A 24,778-nucleotide genomic window follows, 5' to 3' on the forward strand; every position below is an offset into this window, starting at 1 on the left:
AATAAAAATGTTTCTATGTTTATATATTATATTAATATACAGCAAATATGTAGTATAGTGCCTGCATTTATTTCACATTCAATTAAAATGATGCACAGTGTGTGTGATAGTAGTCACAGGACTCACATTGATTTCCTGTACAACTGTCCTTTAGGAAAAATGTCAGAGTGGACTTACAGAAGGAACAGTGTGGGATAAAGAGTTAGCCATGGCACCAGTCATAATCCACCCTTCAAAAGAGCCAGATGGAGAGGGTAAGGTTTCAGTCAAAATATTGTTTTTGGATTGAGGTGTGCACTCTCGCTCTTACTCTCGCACTCTCTCAATCTCTCTATGTCCTTGTCTCTCTCAATCTTTCTCTGTTGTACTCTCCAGCTCTCTTTCAAACCCTCCTCCTGCTGTGTTTTATCAGATCCTGTCACAGGGGGCCTCTTATAAAACCAACAGAGCTCATCAGGATAGAGCTCCAGAGGACCGGTTCGGTCAACCCTCGTTAATCTACTGTGGTCCGGGTTGGGTTAGGGCCTCGGCTGGTATTTACCAAGCATATCAGATTTTGAGTACCGATTTAAAGTCAGCGCTTCAAAATCCATTTCTTTGAGAGTGATTCGCGATGAAAACGTTGGTTAAAGGGAACGGAGCAGTGGTCCTAAATCAGCCGTCTTACCCCGAGACGCTTGATAAACATACAGCCCCTGGGTTTGTGTCTGGGCTGGTGGGGCTGTGGGGGGGGGAAGGGGGGTGGGGGTGGGGGGGGGTGGGGGGGGGGGCTTTCAACTTTTTGTCGGGCGCACCAACACAACCTAAAAAGGCCGGGCAAAGAGGGCAGACGCTGAAGTCAGCTCACGCCATGCAGTGCACTGTAGGCAAAAGAAGAAATTATCCTTCTGGATTACACACACACACACACACACACACACACACACACACACACACACACACACACACACACACACACACACATTACTTCTGCCATGGTATTCTGCATTATTATCATTTAAAAAGAAAACAATACACATGCACATATTCTACAAGTGATTCTCATAATTATCAGCTCCAAGCCAGACTGTAGGGCTGCCCCGGACTACTGTAGAGTTGTTATAGAAGCACTCATAAATCCACCCAGAGTTACATAAACCTGTCAGTGGGTTCATTACAATAATTACTCTAATTTTCTGTTGATGATTTAATGATAAAGCAACAGAAAAAAAGAGGGAAAATAAAACACAGTGAAAGGACTTTTCAGAGGAGACGCCATGCCACGTTTCCTGTTGAGTGGCTGTCCCCTCTCAGCTGACAGAACACTTTGTGTTTCATCGTTGGTGTAGCCCACGGTGTTGTGAGCCACAGCACGGACACACAACCTCACCCCTTGGGGACACGCACTAATATGCACAAGAACACACATATGTACACTAATAAGGGAATTCCATACTTACATTTCACATGCATAAACACACATAAATACATTTAGGGTACACAAATCCTACACCCAAATCAAACAGAGTGTCTGTGGACTGTCCTTTGATGAGGACAGGATGCACGCTTAAAGTTTACTGACTGTCCTGCAGCCTCGCTGGTTCTTGTGGTCGAAAGTGTGCCACAGACTGCCATTCTGCTTGCTGTTTTTTTCCATTCTTGACCCTGCCACACTCATAAAAAGACAGCCAAGCTTTATTCCTCTGTTCCTTTTATGAAGTCCCTCTACAAGCCCCATTAAAAGGGAGACAGAGCTAAAAAGGCCTTCTCACCAGGACCCTACTGGCAAGGCAGTGTACTCAGAGGAAGTGTTTAGTCAAAATACACAAGCCAATAAACAAAAAAAGGGATGCAGCACAATGTGGATGTGTGTGTGTGTGTGTGTGTGTGTGTATATGCAAATTACTGTGTATTATTCAGGCTATGTTGTATCAAAAGCAATAAGTTGACGTTGAAATTCAGCTAATATCACCTAGCTCTCTATTTTCTTTGTGCGCTGAAAAAAAATCTGGTGTTAATACACAGCCCTGGTTGTGTACATGGAAACAGACAGAAAGGAGTGCAAGAGCCACAAAACACTGTTCCAGCCAATCAGCAACAGGTGGCGACAGTTGATGTTGTGGGGGGGGGGGGCAGCATGTGAATGTGCCGGCTGGCCAGTAGTTATCTGTCTGTGGATCTGGGGGGCGGAGCCTCTGAAGGCGGGGTTGTATTTGTTTGGCCGTTGACTTCAAATATCAACAATCTTTGCGCAGCATCGCTTACTGCACCTTTAAAGCTTTCATCAAGACACTGAATCCTCCCTCACCTAGGGATGTCATAATTACATGAACTCCCACCAACATCCATTAGCCACTCCCCACCCCCACCCAAAAAGAACACTGAATTCCTGTCCATGAGGTCATCCCAAATACCAGACAGACACGGATCCATCAATATAAAGGGGTGCAGGTAGTCATGGCGACAGAAATTCCCCAAAATAAACAGATTAGTTGATTACCTGTGCCCAGAAACATGTAAACAATACAACTGGATCAATACAAAATATATTTCACTGTCAGAAGAGTGTGAATACCTATTATCAAGGGAACACCACTGTTTTATCTCCTCTCATGGTGGATTTCCTCTTTTGGATGTATTCTGGGAAAATATCAATCTATATTCTACTCATCTTTCCTTTAAATCCTCATTCTTTACATTCGCAAATTGGTTAAATTAAGAGGGAATCATAAAACAGTAATTTGGGTGTAGGATTCAGTGTCATTATCTACATTAGATTTTGGCATCAGGTATAAGACCCTGACTGGAAAAATACTTGATAAAAATACAATTACCCCTGTGCCACCCCCACAAAACTCTAATGTGAAAACAGTCACAGAGGATATTACGATTTAAGCTTGTTGATACTTGCATTCTACTGAATGTATCATTTAGAAGGAGAAATGGCTCACAGTCAGGATGCCAGCAGCTTAGGGAAACTCAAAACTTTTCTTTTGGATGGAGATGTATGATTTTTATCAGGAAAATTATAAACTGACATTTCCTGGGCATTGTGGTTCTTTGAAAAAGCAAGACTGTAGGCGGATTTTAGTCATAGATATACCCAGTTAAAGGAGCTTATAATTACCAAATTATAGGTGTATACCATTGCACCTGGTATTTTGACATTTGACAAGATGCTATCAATGCCGGCTAATCTTATTTTATTTATGATTCACATAGATTACACTGATGCTGGTTATGAAAGGGGTAACGCTATTTGTTCAGCAACGTTTAATGAAGACGCTTTGCAGCTGTGATACCATGGGTCATCAAATTAAAGAAATAATAACATTTAAATGAGCTGTTAATCTGCGGTCTTCCATAATACAAGTCTTAGAGATCCTGTCTGTCAAATGTTTACAGAAAAAAAGTTTGTGCAAAGTATGGATGCTTAACTTTACGTGTAACTGCTCTGTTTCAAAAGAAGAAAGTCATTAGTACAGTTTTGAGTTGTGGCTGTGAGAAGGGGGGAAAGAGGGAAAAAGGGGAGGGGGGTCTTTTTTTGCCACTGTGAATATGGCGGCATTCTTCGGGGGGCACTAATCCTGGGCATATATGCCAGTGCTGACAAAGGTCTGGAGTGTGTGTGTGTGTGTGTGTGTGTGTGTGTGTGTGTGTGTGTGTGTGTGTGTGTGTGTGTGTGTGTGTGTGTGTGTGTGTGTGTGTGTGCGTGCGCGCTTGAAAGGGGAGTGGGGGGTGTCACTGATCCCTCAGAAGGCTAAATTTACCCAGGAGTGATGGGAGCAGGTGGATTCAGCTGGGACAGTGGGGTAGGGGTGGTGGGGGGTAGTTGGAAAGAACCAGACCCAGTTTCAGTTTAGACAGAGATCGGGGGCAAACACAACCCAAATCGGGGGTTTCTATTCAAAGCCAGCTGGTCTGGCTTTATCACATGCGGGACATTTGTTTTAGGCAATGTGTTTGTATTTTTAGTTTTTTTCAACTATCTCCATGGTTTTCCTTTCTTTTTTTAAAACTTTTGAACTGTTCGATTGAGCTGGTCCCTAGCTGGTACTGAGGGGTGTAACTTCCTGGGGAAGCAGAGAAACGGCACGGGTGAGTTTTCACAGTACACCTATTCCCTTCCTTTTTCCCCTCTCCTCTGCATCTCATTCTGTCGGTGGAAAACCTGTCTCTGTCAGGATTTTAAACCGTACTCTGTACAGTGGGTCATGACATGTTTAACAGATCAGGCCATGATTTTGATATTTAAGCTGCTCAATTTGAACCGTTCCGACATTTATTCTGAAGTGCTGTTGCCTAATTGTTTCATTATAGCCTTGCTGGATTTAGTGAATGCTGTCTTTGTCATGTATAGCTCAATACAGAAAAGACTATATAAATATGAACAAGGCCAGAACATACACTTAATTGGTGTTTTTGCTGCTCTTGACAAAGTAGACACCAGAGAAGCCCTAACACTGCTATAGGAGGAGTCAGGTCCCAGCTGTTGCCAATCACCTCTGTGGAGCACTTGGGGAAAAGCTTATCGAGGCTCCTGGAACCGTGTGTTTAACTTTTAAAAAGTCTACATTTTTATTTCTCTAAGGCCAGCCAAATGGTTTTAAGTCGCTGAAGTAGAGCAGTATATCGTGTTCTTTCTCTGCTTCTAATTCTTCACAGTCAGTTTAGGTTACTGGTACTTTAAAGGGTAATTGCTTAGAACATCTCATTGCACAATCTGGAATTATCAGCGAGAGAAAAGCGCATGGCCTTAACATGCTGTTTGCTTTAGAAATGACTCGTTCCCTCAAGGTAGCTACCTAAGTGGCAAACACACACTTCAGTAGCAATATGTGTCACACAGTTCTTTGTTTAAGTAAGACATGTTGGGCAAACTTTTGAAACAAAGGAGAAAACTTTTGTCCTATTAAATGAACAGAGAGGGATTTATTCCTAACCAAATGGAGACATTAGAAAATGTCTACTGTAGGGCACTTGTCCCAAAACAACCAAATGGAATTTCAAACTAAAGCAAAGGCTTTGTTTGATTTTAATGAGTGGTGAATGACTCCGTTGGACATTTCCCTTCAACATTTGATTCAACTCTAGCTTTTGGATAAAATAAGAAGGGAAGTAATATTATTCCTGAATTCGATATCCTCGTATTTCTAATACATTTTAGTTCTGATTTTAGTTTTGCATCCCATATCTTTATTGTACAATCTGCTATCACATTTACAATTAACACTAATGAAAATGAAAATGTATTTCCACCCTTTCCAAGCAAAAACTGTAACAAGTTAAAAAGGAAATGAACAAATTTGAAAGAAATATAGATATATAAGTAGACATGTACTTATGTCCCTTATTTCATACCTAGGGAGAGAGTCCTCTTGCTATTAACCCAAAGAGGCAGGACCTGACAAACTTTGACCCAGTTTACAGGAACCGCTCAGTCCTACCTTATTAGTTTTTCTGCCCCTGAATTCCACAGCTTTGATGGTCAGCGGCGTTGAGGAAACGCGTTGTTTTCTTTCTCTGTAGGGTGGCGAGCGCTCTTATGCAGTTGCCTCTCTGCCTTTGGAACTCTCCGAATCCTGTCACTACACCTTCACACTCTGCTATTAGTTCCATTGTTGCTGTTCTTTGTGCAGTATGTGCAGTAGGGTGATGTTTGTTCATCTTCACTGGTAATGAAATGTGAATATGAATAGAATCTAATTTTCAAATTAAATTTTTCAGTTAGGAATAGTCGGCGTTTCAATGTTATCTATAACAAAAGGTGTAACTTGCAGAAATGTGTCAAAAATAAAGAGGTTTTTGGTTAATGCATGTTTCTGCTTGTTTAGTTTTTAGTTGTTCAATGCAAATATGCTTTTTGAGGTTTCAACTGGTGTTTTTGTGTAAATGAATAGGACGGTTACGATACGACATAGAAGTAATTTGCTTTTTTTTTTTACTGTAACAGCTGCTGACAGAAAGCATAGCAGTAGTTAGGGTAGTAGTTTGTTTCCATGGTTATTTGGTGGGCACTACTGATCCATATGCTCTTAAATTACCTAAGTATGTTACTCTAGAAAGTGCATTTCATTTTTAAAACAAATTATCACTGAACCAAGACCTATTACACATATGGCTTCAATTGCGATGGCATGAAAGTACAAGTTTGTTCCACTGTAATGACTTACAGTAATGGCATAGTAATTTTGCTCTGATTTTTCCTTTTCATTCTCTTCTATTGTCTCTGTTATTTAAGTTTGGAAGATTTCCAGCAGCAGTCCAGCCTGCTGTATGAAAACTCTCTTTCCATCTACCCCCCCTGAGAACTGTCGAGGCCAGAAAACAGTATGACGCTCTGCCGCCACTATACAACGCCTGTGCGCCGGGGCTGCCTAAATCTACAAAACACGAGTGCTGGCGCGAGGCATCTCCTTTGATCTGCAGCTAATCTCAGTTGCCTGCCTCCCCTCTGATCATGTCTGAATAAGAATGAGTCTGGGGTGATCCTGGAGGCACAAAAAGCTTTAGACGCTGCCGCTCGTCTGCCGAGCTCCACCCTGTAACACAGGCCTGCGCCGATGGTCGCTAGGCCTCGCTATCACAGATCAGAGCTGGGAAGCCCTCATTTAGACACACATTATATTCCGCTCCACTTGCTTTTCTTCACAGTGAGATGCAATCAGCTGCTTGTTGAGAGTGTGGGAGAAGTTGCATAGCCATGCTGAGTGATCTTTAATTGTCAGGGGAATTGCTTGAGGGCACCAGCTGTAGGAGGGACTTCTGCTGTATAGTGGTTACTATACTATACACAGCATACAGGTTTGGCCCCTGTCAGTGTAACACATTATCAGTAAAATAGTGATCAAAAGTTCACCTACACAGATCTTTACTCTAAACCCATACACAGCTTAAATCTATTAGTCTGAAATCCCATTTTCCCCCAATACCTACGCAGAGAATGGAGCTTCCTGGCAGTCCATAAAACGAGTGGCAGTTACAGTACTATTGATATGATTCATTTGGTTGATGACTTTTTTTCAGCAGCTGAAAAAAATGATGTCAAAACATCTATTTAAAAACAAGCAATGTTTACTACAGCTATAGAAAATGACTTACAAGTAAAATGACGGATAATACACTCTATAAACTCCCAACTAAACTACAAAATATATTATAATTCCCTTCCAAAACAACCCATAATAGCGTTTTCTGATCAGGTAACAATTTGTGTGTGCCTTTCTAAAAGCACATTATAAAATATATTCATATGACTGTTTTCTGATCAGCCACCACAGTTACGATTTGGTTGGGTTTAGTCACGAAACATACTTGGTTAAGGTTAGGAAAGCACGGTGGTTTGAAATATAAAAAGAACAATTGCTTAAGTTTATAGGAACTATCGCGGTCATGGTTAAAGGAAACCAGCATTGACAGTTATAGGAAATGGGAAACAAACAGCGGTCTCTCGTGTCAAAGTCACTTGCAACATAACGCCACGCTAAATCTGCCTTTGCTTGCAAACCAACAGGTCAGGTAAAGGTAAACATTAAACAAAAAAAGCAATCCTGACATTTTTTTGCTGAGGAATAAGTGAACCAAACTTGAATTTAAAAAAAATGAAAAATGTAAGTTTACATCGTGGTATAACAGTTCTTAAATCACATCATTTAAACTGCCACATGTTGATCATGGAAATTGGGATCTATTCCATTCATGCATATTTAACACTAATCATTTTTCAGACAAAGCTTTTGCCCCACTTCAGGAAACACCGGTGGGCACCCCTTGGATAGAGACGAAAAAAAAATCTAACATTGGCATCACCCCTTTATAGGCACAATTAGAGAAAGGGCAGCGAGAACAATGAAATAACTGTTGGAGCAGTTCATAGGGAATTACTTTCCAACCATTGAAAAGGAGGAAAAATCATTAGCAGAAAGTGAGTTCTTTTCTTTCTTTTTTTTCCTCGCATGAAGCAATCTAGTGCAGACAAAGAGAACTTTGAGCCCCTGATATACAGACAGAAGGTCCAGCAATTACACTTGCTGGAGCATAGAGATGACACAGGAAGAGGGGGAGGGAAGAGAAGAGTGTCAGTGTCAGGGATTAGAATAAAAAAGGAAGTAAATTGAAAAAGGGAATAATTAAAATGTTTGTACGTGCGATAATGGTTACTGATATTTCATTTATTTTTATTAAAACAAAATGACTGCTTAAATGTTAAGATGATTCCTCTAAATGAAAATGTTATTACCATATCCACCAAATTAAAAATAATGCAGGGTTAAAAAAACTGGTTACTGGTTAAACTTTGCATGGGGATACCTCCAGTTAACCCATGCGGTAAACCAGTCTATTCTGTGCTGAGAAGGATGGAGAGCTCCCCTGCAGGCGGCACATTCAATTACACAGCAGTGCCTGAATGCACCTCTACAGGCAAAATGTGCTTTTCATATGTAGCAGGTGGCACAGTGATAGCACCTGTCACGTATACATTATTATGACATACATGATATTAAAGCATTATGATTGTAAAATAATTAAGCCATTTTGCCAGTTTAATCAAGTTAATTAGTCTGCAGATATCGCACCTGAATAATCAAATAATATAGCCAACAGCTGCTTTTTCTATTAAATATCAACATTGTATTTTGATGTTTGTCTTATTGGAAACAAATCATTATCCTTCATTCAGTTCAAGAGACGGCATAGTCTGGTTGTTAAATTTTAAAGTTTTATAAATCCAGCACAAAAATCGTGTGAATTTTCTCAGCAGGAACTACTGTAAGCAAGAGTGTGTGTATCTATGTGTGTTTGTGCGTGTGTCTGTTTCTGCATGTACATATACATGATAGTATAAAAAAGTGAAGAAGCAACAGGTCTGATCAACAGCTCGGCCGGCGGCACTGTGTCTCAGCCAGTCAGCGCAGTCACAGGACCATGGGGCTTTTCTTATGATGTAACTGGAGCATCAGGCAGAACAAAAGGAGAGCTTGTTGTTCAGCTTGTGCCTCATCCATAATGCATAAAAGGTGTACAGACAGAATACTGTTGGTTAAACACGACACATGCAAATCACCAGCGCTGTCTCTCATTTGGCACTGCTTGGTAAGGGGTGGTTATGTGGCCATTACAGTTTCAGGGGCCTTCTGACTTTATTATTATTGCCTTCAAATCTGTTCTGTGTGGTTTGATCCAACAGGGTGCTGTTGGGATACTGAACTGTAAGGACAAGGAAATATATGAAATGGTACAGTGAATTTACTGCTGGACAGCCAGTTAATAGCTAAACCACACAGAAAAAAAACATGTTATTGAAAATAAGGCTCTGCATGGTTTCACTGAAAAATGAAACATACCATTATAGAACACAGCAGCTAATGACAAGTACACATAACTTTTTTTTCTTTGCTTTTTTTTCTTACTTAGGAAACTACGAGAATTAGAGCTGACCAAAGCTGTAACAGTTAAAATTACTGAGGTGGCTTTAGGTTTATGAGATATGTGGGATCATTTAATGTCCAAGTCAAGAATCTGTTTATTGTAGAGTGATTTCCTCAGTTTTTTAAAGTGAAATAGATGAAAAGAAATGACTTAGTTAATATGCTGTTATTCAAGTACAAGACTTGACAATTCCCAACGTAACTTACATGTAACATATACAAAAATATTTTTGCAAGGTTAGTACCACAAGTCGCTAATATACATGGTCTTGAGTCAAAAACAGTTGAATATACTGCTTAGCTGCTTTCTTTTATCAAGGTAATATTGGCTGCAATTCAAATTTAGGAAAGGGAATATCACCTTTATATTACAAAAGCTCATTTGAGTGTACAAATAAATACTTCCCACAATTCTGAATTTCTTTGTTTTATATATTTTGTAATATGAGAACATATGATTTCAGTTAATTAAAAGTTATTTTCTCATCTTTGTTCCCCTAATTATACTGTACAGTGGTGCACTTCCTGCAACTGTAATTACTGATGATATTGCCCTCTGAGTTTCATTATAAACCTTATTAATAAGGAGCTCCGAATTATGTGCAATATAGCGCTTTGGATGACTTACACAAAGACAAAACGCAGATCGGCAGGGAAATGTCTCACATCTCTCCTACAAAGTGTGAGCTTACCTTTAAAGTAGGTATGTTTTCCCTGAGAATAGAATCCAGATGTTCAGTCTGATCAAGTCCTGGATATCATCTGTGAACAAAGAATGAATCTAAGATAGTGCGGTTTAAATGTGTTCTATAATTTATACTATAAACACTGAAACATTCATGGAGAGTATTACATACATTACATTATGCACTCAAACACACATGACACTAACACTTGCAGATGACACAATAACATGATTTATCAGGCTGATACTGGTCTTTAAACATATGGATATAGACCAGTAGGTCTCAATATAGTGCTGATATGACATTTTATAAATTAATTTATTGTTATTTGTACCTCTTTCTAAATGATTTCTTCAGGCTTAAGTCAATTTCCCAGTATTCAAAATATGTGTAGCGGCATTTAATGATACATGATGGTGCAAATGCCTTTTCAGAAGCTCTTCCATCCTGTTAAAAATAATAACAATAATAATAGCCTAATTAATGTATTTTTTTTTTCTTAAGATCCCAACTGAATATCAGCATGATGTATTGAGATTTCAGTCTAAAAATATTGCTATTGGGACTGCCCTTCAAACAACCACATCAGTACACGCACACACACACACACACACACACACACACACGCACATGTGCAAAATCTATGGATCCCCAGCTGAGCCCATGAGTTAAATTGGCCTGCAGGTCTTTCTGTAACCCCTGTGAAGCTTGGTCGTCATATCATATTCTATCAATCTAGTGTCAAAACAGGAAATGTCTCTCAAAATCATTAGGGAGCGAACACAGGAAGAATGACTGAAAGCAGTAAATACCAAATAAAGCTTGAAGCACCCTCAGACATATCTGACATACAACAAGTACTCCATGTGTCTCGTAGTGCTTCTGTAATCGCTGGCTAATTCTCAGGAGCAGTGAGGCAGAGTGCTTGACAACATCATCTACTGTGACAGGCAGATTGTGTTTTCACGTGAGCGTGATCGACAACAGATTGCACTGAGCCCGGGCTGTTCCTGTTTGCCCTGGAAATGTGTTAGTGTTTATCTTTTGCTTGAGAGAGGCATTCCTTTCTTTCTCCCTCCATTACAAAAAACATACATTTTCAGGCGAGCTGTTTTGCATGTGTGTGTGTGTGTGTGTGTGTGTGTGTGTGTGTGTGTGTGTGTGTGTGTGACACACGCTGTGAAGTGACTGCCAGGAGAGGCTTAAGAAACAATCCAAGGAAGATCAATATCTGAAAACCACACTTATGTGTTTGACTTAACTTGAAGTCGCAGTTTCCCCTTTTCTATTTTCATGCACAGCTGATGCCAAACCTCACCAAATTGCATTTACCCAAAAGCCTAAAGTGTGTGTATACACTGTGACATATTTGAAATTACATAATTGTTTTGGCAAACTGTTGATTTTCTCCATCAGGCTTTGATGAGACTATCACCCCCCCTTGAAAACACACACACACACACACACACACACATAATTTGGCTCAAGATAACAAAAATGCCACAACAAGTTAGGTACACAATAAGTATTGCTGATACTTATTGTGTACCATACTAAATTTATCAGCTGTGAAAGGCATAATGTGACACTCTGAACGGCAATGTAACAGTAATCTGGCTGTAATGCATTGAGTTGTTTCTATCATATTCAGATTTAGCCATAGACCCCCACTTGGTAGTCTCAAGAGAAAAATATACAGTAGGTCTTCCCTACTTTGCATTAAATGTGTGAGCATAGAATAACTCTGTAAGTATGCCTTCACTATAACTTTATCCCCGTAGACAAGTCAGACAAGTCATTTATGAATATGCATGAGCCAGTGTTTGCCTCGTTTAATGATTTTTAACCATTCAAATATATTCAATCCACCTACCCTCATTTATTTCTCTGCACTTCATATTAAACACACACACACACACACACACACACACACACACAACATACACACACACACACACACACACACACACACACACACACATGCACAAAGATCTTAACATGAATCCTGCTTACTATGTGAAAGGTGCATGCAAACAGTTACCATTTCACTTGCAGGTTCACTCGCTCTTCTTCTCCTCAGACTTCCCTATGTTACTTCTCCTCCCAGGTGCCAACCAAAAACAACCTCAAGCATTGTGAACACTGAAAGGACTTCTCCGATGAATCGCTGACAAGCTGCACTGAGAAAGCTACGAGACTGAAGGCGCGCAAGACGGGTGACGAAGGAACATCGAAGGTGGTATGTACGATCATCCGGGCACCAATAGGTGTCCACATGTCAGTGACATATTTAATGCAATTGTAGCACGTAAGATGTCTGAATGGAGGAAATTGTCTATTAAGGGTGTCAAATCTGTATGTTTCATACATGCTTATATGCGATGCCATTGATATGTGCCATGTTGCATTTATGAACCCACTGTGTAACAGACTGCGCCATATTGATTATTGTGGAGGTCTCGGGGCCAGAGGAAACGCTATTAAAGATTAAAGGGTCAGGTGATGTGAAGGTGGTATTTCGAGTCATCAGACACCAGCGGCTTCAGTTACAGGCTGTAATGTTCGCCTGTCAAGCAGATTAGCCATCTTGATTTATTTATTAACTGATTTCATGTCCTGCCATTTCCTACACTGACTGACTGACTGACTGACTGACTGACTGACTGGCTGCATACATGGCTTATGCTTCACAGGTGAACTTCAAAGGAAGGGAAAGATTAGGATGCTGCTTGGTGTCCACTTACACTTCACGCAGTCTGTAGTGACAGGCATCTACTGCAAAGCTATAAGCTCATAAGGGAAATGCTTTGCTGTCTGTCTGCATTTAAAACAAAAACCGTTTATGAAGTGCGGTTAGACTAACATTTTCAGTAAAAAATGGATGATGCTTCAGCGCCAATACAATAAAGGTCAGGATAAGGTTAAAACTCAACAAAAGAGGCAAGCTGTTTTCAACTTGACATAAAGAATTTAAGGGGCAACATCGTCCTTTAATGTTTTTAGTGTGGAAATTGTAAAGATGATCAGCTCTATGTAAGACAGTCTTTGACCATTCAAACATCCATGTTAATCAAAACCCATGATCTATAGTTTCTGAGGCTGGATTAATGAAAACAGAAGGGAGAGACCTGATAGTGTACTAGAGTATAACAGGCTCCATTCAAGACTACCATTCTTTAAACTGATACAGCACCCATATAATGTGAGTATAATAGAACCACCGTATTACAAGGCCTATCTGGGATACATCTCTGTACAGACTGGCTGTCTGTGTCTTATCTGAAGTGACAAACTTGCGGTTCTAATTGTTATCTTCACACTAATAGAGTGGATGTTTTGAAATCATTTGGTTGGGTGGATAAAGGCTTGGTAATTCCCCCATGCTTACTGTCTCTGTCAGGGCTTATCTGAAGGAGATAGCTGGGTTCTGGAGAATGATCGGCAGCGTGCAGGAGGTGGAAAGTTTGTAGTGATTCAAATAGGAGGCAGTGTTCCATGTTGCACAGACATGGAAGAACTCTGTTGAGCACTGAATGATAGATACTATTATTATTTGGGGGTTACTGAACAAGATATAGGAGTTGAATCTACGTTTTATTGCAAGAAGCATATCATTCAAAAATCGAATTTTGCTTAAAATAAGAGTCATACTGTTCCATGTTCTTTCTTCAATTCCCTGACTGGACAGATTTGTCTTTTTCTGTCTTTTTCTGATGTGGCATGCATAAAACAACAGGGGACAACAAAAGCATAAACTTTGGCCACTGGATTTAGCTGCCTAATGCCGGCTAAAGATGCGTAACGTGCTCTCCGTTGGTTCATTAGTTAAACACACATTCCCCATCATCTTCCTCTAGTGGTCCTCTCTGAGCAGTTAATTGTGCGTCCACTCTATCGGGGCTGGCGCGATAATAAAGCATTAAGAGCCGTGCCTCTTTCATTAAAGTAGAGTTGGGAAATGTGAGCCCGCCCCCTTTCAGGAGTCAAAAAAAAAAAAGAGAAGAAAAAAAATCGATTATTTCTCCTCGCACTGGGAGAGGAGAGGGTTTGGGGAAAGACTCGGTCAGGATTGTGGGGAGGAACAGAAAGAGGCTCTCAACATCACCATCACGCTCCACAGTCCAGCAGTACAGACGAACAGCACCACCTCCAACATCGCCGCTCCACCGGGTCCCTCTCCGCTCACCGGCACCTCGCACACAGACCAGGCGAAGCGTCCTTGGCGCCTCCTGAGCCGACACTGTCCGATCAGAGAGAGAGAGAGAGAGAGAGAGAGAGAGAGAGAGAGAGAGAGAGAGAGAGAGAGAGAGAGAGAGAGAGAGAGAGAGAGAGAGAGAGTAGTTGTCTCTGACATTATAGAGACTCCTACCACGTACTGTAGGTTACTTTTCCCCCCCTCCCGGCGACGTCCTCAGCTTAGTTGCGCTCCTGGATTTTAAGTGCGTCTTGGCCAAGTCCGTCCCCATCAAGCAGCAGCTCCAACCTTCAGACTGTCAATCGGCCGGACCAAACAACCGGCGGACCGCTTGTTGTATCTTTCACTTCACCCGGACAAGATTTCATGCGATATAAAGTAAGTGCCGCGCTCACACTCACTCGCAAAACATCCACCAGACACATTGCATCTGTATTTTTACTCTTCCAGAGGGAAACTTGAGGGTCTATTTAGATGCGCGCTTCCTCCTCAACGAAGTGAAGTACAGTAACTGCGTCTATTGATTTGTTGTGAGCCTGGTCGACTTATGCCGGTGACAACTATGTCGTATAATTACAGGCTGGCATTATGGTCTATTAGGAGAGTCAATGTCTGTCTCGTGTTTTAGGTAGTGTCACCGTTGTGTCAACCTTTCTCGTGTCCACATGCAGGCGCACAGCCCCAAAGCCACTGCCACTGAATACGCTGCCCTCCTTAATAGAACATAATACAGTATGTGCTTCTGTTCTGCGTTATGGGATGACATATGAAAAGTTGCATTGCTAGTTTAAAATGTAGGCTAGTGTTGCATACTTTAACAAAATGATAGGATAAGAAACTTGAAGACAATGGAAAATAAATAAAAATACATGCAAGTTTAGAAGTTTTTAAATTTAGGTAATTAGCGCAGAAAGCAAGGAAGCTCACTACACATAAGATGGCCTTACTTTGTGAATATGTAATTATTTACCAGTGGTTTAAACGCACTACATTGAGGTGCACTAATGATCACAATTATCCTGTTATTACACATTAAATCAGAGTAACCTGTACATAGGCAACTTTCATAAATATATTAGAAAATACTAAATGATGTAAAGATGAATCATCTCCAAACTACAATAAAGAAGAACACAGTTTGCTACACTTATTTGAACGTTAATTCATGCAGACCAGAGACACAGTGATAACAGCTCTGTAAATCAGTGTTTTAGAGAAGGTTTGGCGTGTTCAGGCTGAACTGTAATTTCTTCTCCGGGACTTTGTGACTGACATTGTTTAGACTTATTGCAGCCAGAATGATATATTTATACAGTGAGTTTAGTTCAGTCTCCTGTGGCTCAATTGAACCTGTTGCAGTGAGAGGATTAATAATGCTACCATCATTAACCTGTGGCAACTTTCACAGGTTGCAGCTTTAGAAATCCAATTGGATTTATTTGTTTTGTAATTAATGTGTGGATTCAGGCCCACTGATGAAATGTGAAGATGAACTACTGATGGTTATGAAATTTAAAATGACTACAGCACACTTAATTTTAATTTAGACAGATTTTGAAACTGACTGGGCTGTGTGCATTTAACTCACATTCATTAATTTAAGCATACACGTTAATATCTATATCCATATGCTTGTGGATTTGTTATAAGGTTAAACAGCAATTTTATTACTGAAATAAATACAGTCAATTTTAAAAGTAAAAAAAATGCTATTAATGTAGAGATAGCTGCAGTTTCTAAAATGAATAAAAGTGATAGAATATGCACAGCACATTTTGAGATGTATAGGAACTATTACATTTTAAATTGTCAATTAGTGGGATATTTTGAAGGCAAGGTACATTTTTAGAGTGATAAAGTGTTGCTGTACAGCATATCAACCTAATTTGTGACTCTGTTAAAAGCGTACTGCATAAACTCAGTTACTTACTGCTTGATTGCATTTCACAGTTAGTTCAATTTGGAAAAAGGATGCAGCCTATATAAAGCAACATTTGAGGTACATTTTTACATTTTCAGAAGATGTGGTGTCCTGAGCATTGTCCCATTACTATTTTTTTTTTTTTAATAATCCTGTATGCTGATGTATAAGTTGTTTACTCATGAAAAGATATATAAAAGTGTATTAGTCTTTAAAAAGATTTTACACATGGCCTTCCCTCTTCTGCCCATCGTCAATGAAGTTGTTCTGTGTGGCCTGTCTGGCCTGTTGCTCTCTTGGGATTTAACGTTAGGTTAATCCGCTCAGAGGAAGGTGAGCGCTCGCATGTGGACCCACGATTACACACAGAGGACTATGTCAGCCAAGCTCTGTAATCTCAGAGACCCTGTACACACACACACACACACACACACACACACACACACACACACGCACGCATGTATGCAGTTGCACACAAACTCTCACAAATGCCAATGCAAAAGCATGGTCTGTCTCCTTTCTCTCTTTCTCTTTCTGTTACACACACACAAACACACACACACACACACACACACAGCGACACCCACACTATCTGGCCTGCGCTGCTTTTGTTTCTCTTATTCTCTTAAGACCTCTCCCTCTTGACAAATCATTTGGGATTTTGGGCAAAACCAACATTGACAACAAACTCTTACCACTTCACACAGAGAGGGATTAGAAGATCACGTGTCCCTGTGATTGGCCAGAGCATTGAGCCGATTGTCAGGGCACTTTGTACACCAGGGGCTCAGTAGAGCTTTAGTTAAGTGAAGGGAAGGGACACTGTGTGTGCCTTGGTCAGGGTTTTGCCATGTGTTTAAAAAGTGCTCAGACAAAGTCAGCATAGGATGGGCTGATGCTTATATCTTTAATCATAAATGTCTAATATAATACCCATTAATAAGTTATGTAAAATCAGTGCCATCAAGCCTGCACCATTTTTTTTTTAAGGAGTAAAGTATACATTTAATACTGTACAGAAGGCACACACAAGATTCCCTCCTTCTATGAAAACATTTTTCTTAATGAAAACATCAGAAGCATTTATGTTTAAGCAAATAATTTAATGGCCCCTATTGCTATGCTTTAATGTTTTTTTTTCTTCACTAATGGTTTCAAATATTTTGGAAGGGGTTTGGAGAGTTTGCTCAGTTAAACGTCAGTAAAACCCTCATTTGCAGATTGCAGGTTGGCAAGATCTGCAGGTAGATATTGAAGGACTGTAATTGGACTTCATGCCCTTTGGCTCAAATAAGAAGGTAATATAAGAGTCAATTGTAGAGAATCATATTTACTTCATATAGAAGGAGCATATCATATCTTAATCTGTCAAGAGACATCCCTGTATATCCTGTAAATAACGCAGCATATTTTGGCTCTCCTCTAACCTCTCTTTTTAGTCAATCTATCTTACACAAATAGTGCAGAAATGTTAAGCTGTTTGCTTAGAATAACATTTTTTTCTTGCCTGTTTATAAGCAGATGAAAATACTTAAGTTTTATAATAACTCAAGGGCTTGTTGTATTCTTGTTTGTTGTACAAGGCAGGTGTTCCCTTTTGCTACACGGGAGGAAAAGTGTCTCCTTGGTTTTCTTATATTTTTATAGCAGTAATGAAAAGCGTATAGGGCTCGATCTTACCATGTGTTTATTTACTCATTTTGAACAGATCTCCCTTTCTTTGTTCTAACTGCTGTGCATGTTAGAAATGTTTACCCAAATGTTTCTTTGCCTTACGAGCACTGTTACTTATAAAACTTTAAAAAAAAAAAAATAATAATCTAAAGTAAATAACACAGTCCTTGAATGGTTTATGGTGGATTGAATGCATATATTTGAATATGTCCTGGTTTTTGCATAATGATGCTAAGTCTTCTGTCTCTATCTAGTAATTAGCGGTGACGTTCAGCAACTTTCTCTGTATGCTGTAAGTGGATAGGGGTGTATGGGGTTTGTTCACTGGGGTGTTAAAGATCACAGAGGAATATATCAGCCTTTGATGTTTAATTGTATTGTAAAACACACTTTAGAATATTTCTGCAAAAAGGAGACTTCTGGCTGTGCTGTGCTTTGTGTTTGCTATTTCTTTGTGTGTTTGTCTGTCAGTATGTGCTGTGTGTCTGGGAGGTGTGTGTGTGCGTGAGTGTGTGTGTGTGTGTGTGTGTGTGTGTGTGTGTGTGTGTGTGTGTGTGCGCGCTTGCGCGCACAAGTTTGTGTCTTGTCTCGGTCTGTTTGCGCGTTGAAATGTTTGTGCTTTTTTTGTTTTTTTTTCGTCTGAGTTTTGTGAGGTTGTCGCTGGTGTATATTCAAATGAAAATGCGTGTATTTCTTTTCCTCCTTTATTCTCACACTGAAGAGGGTAGGGTTTGATGTCTGGGATGATGGAGCAGTCTGGAAAACAGTGTCAGTGTGAGGGCTGAAAAGGCAAACTGAGAAGACAGATGCACAGAAAGACAGCGAAAGACACACACGGAGAGAGAAAACAGATAGAAATGCAGGCTATTTGAGCTTAAGAGCTCACTAAAGAGCAGAGCGACAGAATATTCGGCCTCTGATCAGGTATCCTTCATTAAAGAATGATGCTTTCGTGATGTCATGCCAAACACGCTGATCTAGATGAACAGGATGTCCTGCCTTCTTCTTCCTGTTTCCTGTTTCCTGCACGGCCTGTTGGTCATTATGGCAGCAGCTGCCTGCTGGGTGGTCTTTGCTTAGTCGTACTGACCACACAATCATATCGTCAGCTGCAGCCCACCTAAAGAGACACCCGAAACACCTCACCATACTTGAGGCCTGCTCCCTGAAATATTTGGACAGGGAGAGAGTCCTGGGAGGCGGGAAGGCAGAAGGAGTGCAGGGAGCAGAGGACTTTGAATGATAAGACAAAGAGAAACATTTAGAGTAGAGCAGAGGTTGGATTTCTTTGTCTAAACATTGGATGGTTCAGATCAGGCCGAATGCCTCAGCTTCAAGACTTCAATCTGAAAATGCGAGTTAAATTATTATCATTTATAAATGAGTTCATTACCTTCCCCACCAGACACTTACTTTAGTTGCCTTCCTGTGTGATTTTTAATCTTTATTCAGTATCAGTGTAACAGACAGAATCCAGGCAGCCTAGTCTGTAATACCACATACAGTGTATATCCGTAATACCTGCTCGAAACACATGTGGTAGCCTAAATCTTCTTTTAGTGAGTTTTAGGTGTTAGTTTGAGGGAGAAGTGTTTGCTGTCCATGTGCATACATCTGGCGACAGAAACCATGTTCCATCATAAAACACAGTACCTGACCTGTGAACGGTGAGGGGCAACTTCTTACCCCCTAATATATTTTCAGAGAGAGACCCCTTTACCATCTCCCTTTGGTGTGGCATTTGGACTACACCCAATGCCAAAAAAAAAAAAAAGAGGTGTGGTGAAGGGGGGAGAGAGTGAGAAAAAAAATATCTAGAAATGTTTTCCAGTGGCTGTAATTTATCTTTGTCAGAATTGCAACATAGCCGAGTCATTCTGCAACATAGTCCAGTGAGACGCACAGAGGTAGCTCTGTGCCTTGGTCTCACACAAGCTCACATCCATCTCAAACCACTGCTCACTCGGCTCCCACAATCTGTGCCGCTGCCGCCACTGCCGCTGCCGCCACTGCCGCTGCTCCCCATCCACGCTACAGCAGAGCTTCACATTGCTCTTGCGTATTTTTAGCAGATTTTGTGTTCACACTAGATTCAGAAGAAGAAGGAGTCAAATTTTACCCAGTCAGGCTGTTGTTTGATATCGCTCCTGTAATGAAACGGAGTCACACTAAATTGACACTAATAGGCAGCGCGATTGATAAATCTATCTCTTTTTTTCTGCGCTAAGAAAGAATATTACAGTCCTAAATGCGATGCTTATTTTTCACTTTAGAGTCTCAGATATCTGGGCAAAGTCTGTAACATCAGGAGGTTCAACTCCAAGGGGACCGTGCTGTTGAAAATGCTGTTAACACCGTCTAAGTCGAGAAACAGCTCTATAAGAATCCACGCTCAGTGCTCTCTCTCCTCTGCACAGCACGCAGCTTAACCAGGCAGTGTCCTGCCAAAGTCCACACCAGTGTTCCTTTCCACTGTCATCTGTGCCATTCCCACACCAAAGGCCAGCCTGTACAAGAATGCGCAGCACAGGACTGTTTCGAGCACTTACATTACTCTGCTGACCAAAAAAAAAAAGTCAGGAGAAAGCAGGACAAAGAAATGTAGTGAAAGAAAAGCGGTGGTGCTGCTACATGTAGAAATTTGAAAAAGAAGGAAAAAAATGAATTGTGCTCAAACTTTCAGCTAAAGTTTATCTGAAATGAAAGTTAATAACACACAATGGCATACAGCAATACAAAGTGCCCTGAGGGTGGAGAAGGGTGAAGCAGCCCCCACACACACACACCCTTTTCTCTCTATGTCAATTCTTTTTTCTACTTTTTTTTCTCCGTCCCAGCTCCTTCTGCCCCGTGATGTATGGCTTTTTCCTACAGTGGCTCTTCCAAAGTGCAGCTCGTGATGTCATTAATTTTATTCATACTTTATGGATGCGCTGTCTGAAAAAAAAGGAGAGGGACGATGTGAGGAGAGAGGGAGGAAGATAGAGGGAAAGAGAGAGGCGGTGAGAGAAAGAGAGAGAGAGAGAGAGAGAGAGAGAGAGAGAGAGAGAGAGGAGAAGAGATGAGATGGTGTTGCGGAAGGAGATTTTCAGTGCAGTTGCATGTATAATGAATGAGGGGGCACTTTGTTTGAAACTCCAGCCCGGCGCTTCACTTCAAGGTTTGCTGGGCAGAGTGGGGCCTTGTGATCTCACACCAGCCACTCTCTTTATCCGGCCAATAGATGCTTTCACCTGGCACTGTGGTTCGACCCAGTGGAAAAACAAATAACCTTGTGTGTGTATAAGTGAAACACACACAGAAGGGGAGAAAGAGAGACAGAGAGAGAGAGAGAGAGAGAGAGAGAAAGAGAGAGAGAGAGAGAGAGAGAGAGAGAGAGAGAGAGAGAGAGAGAAGAAAAAAAAAAAAAAAAAAAAAAAAAAAAAAAAAAAAAAAAAAAAAAAGAAAACAAAAAAACACTGACAATGGAGCAAGGGGTTGGGTGGAAAGGTTGAGGAGCGGGTGAGAGAGGAAAGAGGTGAGTTTGTATAACAGCAGCAGTGCAATGACGCCCAGACGATACTGAGGAGAATACTGGCACCCGGCCCACACTTCCTAAATAGTGCTCTCTACAGAAATAGCTCAGCCTTGCTATTGACTTTTGTCTTGTGTGTGTGTGTGTGTGTGTGTGTGTGTGTGTTCACATTTGAGCACAGGAGGACAGAGATGGTTTCATTGTCTAGTGAGGAGTTTTTCACTTTGTTAGTATCGGTTGTTAATGCTTGTACAGTGTTGTTGGATATTTTTACTCGCCTTGTGCGTGTGTTTGTGTGTGAGCATTTAAGTGTGCGAGTAAAGGAGCGAGCCGCCTTTATTATTCGGGATAAAAATGGCCCTCCGTCTTATTTTTGGCCCTGTACTGGACTCATGGTTTTATAAATAGCTGAGGAAGTGCGGGGGATACCTGTCGTGGCTCTAGCCTCCCTCCGGCAGAGTCCCAGTGCCTCGACGTCACATCCATCCACCGCCAGCCCACTCCGGACTACAGCAGAACAGTCCCCTAGGGGCCCAGCAAACAGGAAGGGACTCAAATTGAGGGTGTGAGAAAAATCAGTCTCTGGAGAAAAACACAAAAGGGCTTGCAGTTCAGCATGAGCAGCCTAGCTGACACTGTTGGATTTTGTAAAGTGCGGATTAAAAAAAAACTACAAGTTAATTTCTCTTACTTAAATACTTAATACAGTATCAGGCTTTAAGAGGAGTGTCAATATGGCAACACAATAGAATGTCTTCAAAATGAGAAGTGTGTTTTTTTTTTTTACACTCTGTACGAGAGTAAGGTCATAGGGTGGTTTTCTCTGCCATCTGTATGCCAAGCTATCTTGTTAATTTCCTTTCTGCGTCTCAGGCATATGCCATGTGAACAGCACTGTGAGTGTTAGCTTTCACTCTTTGCGTCAATGTACAGTGTTTCCCTCCCAATCTGCTCTCACTTTCTAACGGAATGATCCGGCTCCACATTTTTGAGGGTATAATCAGTGTTTAGGAATGATGGAGCGCTCAATAAAAAATAAAAAAAAGAAATGCGAATAAACTATTGCTTTACTGACAATGATGTTAAAGGGTAGAATTGGCTTATAATAGCCTATAGTTTATGCTACACCATCTTATTTATTTATGAAAAGGTTCAGATCATCCAGGGTCAAACTCATGTTTAATAGCTCAATTATGTGGGCGGATAACAGTCCTGTTGTTTATTCTTCTTATCCTTTACTGGGCATCATATTCTTTCATTGAACCATCTAATTATTTGGTCTTGAATCTACATTATCACCCTGAGATGCTCTTTTATCTGTTTAACTGTCATCCAGCACAAGTGGAGTCTGTCTAGTAGAAAGTGGAAAAACAGGACATGTTAAGCCTGTAATTCCATTAAACATGAGCATCATCCCTGCTGCATCCTAGCCTACAATATTGTTCACCCTCTAATAGAGTGGCACTCTACATCTTGGCCCCTCATAACAGGGGGCCCAATAATCATATTACGAATGAGACAGAAAAAAAGAGACAAGAGAGAGGGAGAAATCTTCGAAAAGCTTTACTGCCCTTGGTGGACTGTCTCTTTACACGGCGAAAGATAAATTATTCCTTTTTTTTAACGTGCTTTTTTCCCTCTTTCCCTGTGAAGGGAATTGTGCTGCCTGTTATTAATGTGCTTTTGACAGCTTAATTTGATAAGCGGGCTACTTGTTAAAGAAGCCTTGGATTGTTCTCATAGAAAGAACACGCTTTTTTTCCCTCCCATGTTCTTCAAAATGCTGCCGCACAGTCTGTCGATGACCCAGTTCTGAGAGATGGTCGAAAACAAGGAAGAGCAGTGCAAAATCCACAGGGAAAAGAAAAGAGAGAAGGCAAGAGGGTAGCGGGAGAGGGAGAGAGAAAGATAGAGTGAGAAGGGATACTATAAGTAAGAAAGGCACTTGTGGGAAGTTGACTCAAATGCTTTTCTTTCTTCTCTCTCTCCCTCTCGCCTCCTCCTCACTCTTCCGCCTCCTGCACTGAGCAGCCTACCTTCTTGCGCTCCTCTTCCCTGTACCCTAATCGGAAGAGAAACGCTAGGAAACGATAACGGGGATTAGCTTCCACTGCTCGCCAGCTCCCCCTTGGTTAAGTACAAGTGTAATGAGTTGTTTATTTGGGATAATGCACAGTAGGTGCAGCAGAAGCCCAGAGCTGCCCTCACCCCCCTCCTCTGCTTACATACACACACACACACACCACACACACACACCAGAAATATGCACATCAAGTATAACACATGCAGTAACACAGCAATGTACATGGCGCATAAGCGGTGTGAACATTGACATGCGCAGGTATGTGCAAATACATACATTCACACACTCAACCCTCTCACAAACACACCCACCCATGTAAATTCCCACACACAGCTGTGATGCAGGTCACTTGCTGTGCAGGGTTGTATAGAGGGAGAAAAACAGGGAGTTTGGAGTTGAAGGGGTGGAAGGGGAGGGGGGTGACGTTCTCAGGCCTTCCTTGGGTCATAGGGCCAGGGGATTTTTTTCTCAGGGTGAAGAGAAGGGGAAGAAATTGAATGATATGAGAAAAAATGAAGGGAAGGAACCAAGAGAAGGAAAGGGGATATGTTGTGCCCGCTAGTCTGCGCGTGTCTGATGATCTTGTGTGCGCGCGCGCCAAGTTTGTGTGTATGCACATGAAGTGGAAAAAGCTGTTGCCTTGTGGAGGGGACGTGCTCTGCTATCATTAGCTGGGGGGGGGGGGAGTAGGAGGGGGCAGGCGAGGTTATGTGAACGGTGCAGCTGTGCGCGCAGCAGAGGGATTTGAGTGGAGGGGGGGAACTCCAGGCAGCCAGGTCCTTCACTGAACCACCAGCTCGCAACACGGAGGAGAAGAGAAAAATTCGACCAAGCAGCGAGCCTTGTGAACCAAACACAACTCACAGCCCTCTGTCCGCCATCCCTCCATCCCCCACTCCTTCACTCCTCCGCTCCTCCACTCTGGCCCTTTACTTCCCAAATAGGAAAAATAAATAAATAACGATTGATGCATTGATGGCAAGGATAAGAGTGCAATGGAGAGGAAGAGGAGGAAAAATGAAACGGTCATGATTTATATATAGTGTGTAGGGTATGCTTTTCTGCCGGCAATTTGTGGTTTTACTGTCTATTTTCATCTCTGATTTCAGTCAAAACAACGTTTAATTCATTTAATAATAATAACGTTTATTTTTCATCATAACTGTATTAGGAATACAGAATTGTTCAAGTTTGCTGCCTTTTTGTTTGGGGGGATTTCCCCATGACTTGATGTACAAATCCAAAATCACTGAAATTTGTTTAAAGCTTCCTCCCCGCCTCTCTTATTTTTTTCTCGC

The 24,778-nt window shown here is 41.1% G+C and overlaps 1 protein-coding gene and 1 long non-coding RNA gene across 12 annotated transcripts in view; one reads left to right on the forward strand and one right to left on the reverse strand.

Moving 5' to 3' along the window:
* Positions 1-824: 824 nt before the first annotated feature.
* LOC120560320 lies at positions 825-14,307 on the reverse strand. The gene is made up of 3 exons (XR_005639473.1): positions 14,199-14,307; positions 10,100-10,169; positions 825-860 (listed from the first exon to the last, which is right to left on the reverse strand). It is a non-coding gene; the product is annotated as an uncharacterized LOC120560320 (long non-coding RNA).
* The window catches only part of mef2cb (myocyte enhancer factor 2cb), a 70,374-nt gene continuing 49,430 nt past the window's right edge, over positions 3,835-24,778 (forward strand). For 2 of the 11 annotated variants that reach the window (XM_039802678.1, XM_039802679.1), the window contains exon 1: positions 14,494-14,666. The gene's annotated coding sequence lies outside the window, so the exon portion shown is untranslated. Of the gene's footprint in view, positions 4,078-6,220; positions 6,310-12,200; positions 12,333-14,493; positions 14,667-24,778 lie in introns of those variants that run through there. The other 9 variants (XM_039802681.1, XM_039802684.1, XM_039802676.1 and 6 more) reach the window with 8 other exon arrangements.

The sequence above is a fragment of the Perca fluviatilis genome, chromosome 6 (genome assembly GCF_010015445.1).
Source record: "Perca fluviatilis chromosome 6, GENO_Pfluv_1.0, whole genome shotgun sequence".
NCBI lineage: Eukaryota > Metazoa > Chordata > Actinopteri > Perciformes > Percidae > Perca > Perca fluviatilis.